At 25.2% G+C, this 596-nt stretch overlaps 1 non-coding gene across 1 annotated transcript; it reads left to right on the forward strand.

Annotated features, from left to right (window-relative positions):
* Positions 1-211: 211 nt before the first annotated feature.
* TRNAH-GUG lies at positions 212-283 on the forward strand. The gene has a single exon. It is a non-coding gene; the product is annotated as a tRNA-His (tRNA).
* The last annotated feature ends 313 nt before the right edge of the window (positions 284-596 follow it).

Genomic DNA, 596 nt, shown 5'->3' on the forward strand with positions numbered 1-596 from the left:
TCACTTAACATTCAATGACGGTCGTTAACGGTTATGGCCGAATTGTTGCTGTTTTTCAAATTAGGGATCTAATTGAGTAAAATAAAAATTGGGAGACCTACTTGAGATTTCGCTACAAATATGAAGACTTTTGGAATGATTTAACCTTCTCTTTATGATTAATAAAGGGTGAATTTGGATCCAAACTTTGTAATTAGAAGGTATCCATGTTGTGGTTGTAGTTTAGTGGTGAGAATTCCACGTTGTGGCCGTGGAGACCTGGGCTCGAATCCCAGCAACCACAATTTTGTTTTATAATCTATTTTATAAAAATTTACAAAATACTTATTTGTGAAGAAGTATTTAATAGTATGTCCTATTGTAATTAAATATTTCATATAACAGTAACAATTTAATTAAATTATTACCAGTAGGTTAATTTTTATTACTATTACTATTAATTTTTATTGGTATTAAAATTTATATTTATTGAGTTAAAATTTTTAAATTATAATTCTATTTTTAAAAAAAAAATTAGTTATTTTTATCTACTTATAATGAATTTTGATATTATTGTTTTCTTATTTCTTTTCGTTATTTCAATTTTGATCTATTTT

This window comes from Vigna unguiculata, chromosome 1 (assembly GCF_004118075.2).
Source record: "Vigna unguiculata cultivar IT97K-499-35 chromosome 1, ASM411807v1, whole genome shotgun sequence".
NCBI lineage: Eukaryota > Viridiplantae > Streptophyta > Magnoliopsida > Fabales > Fabaceae > Vigna > Vigna unguiculata.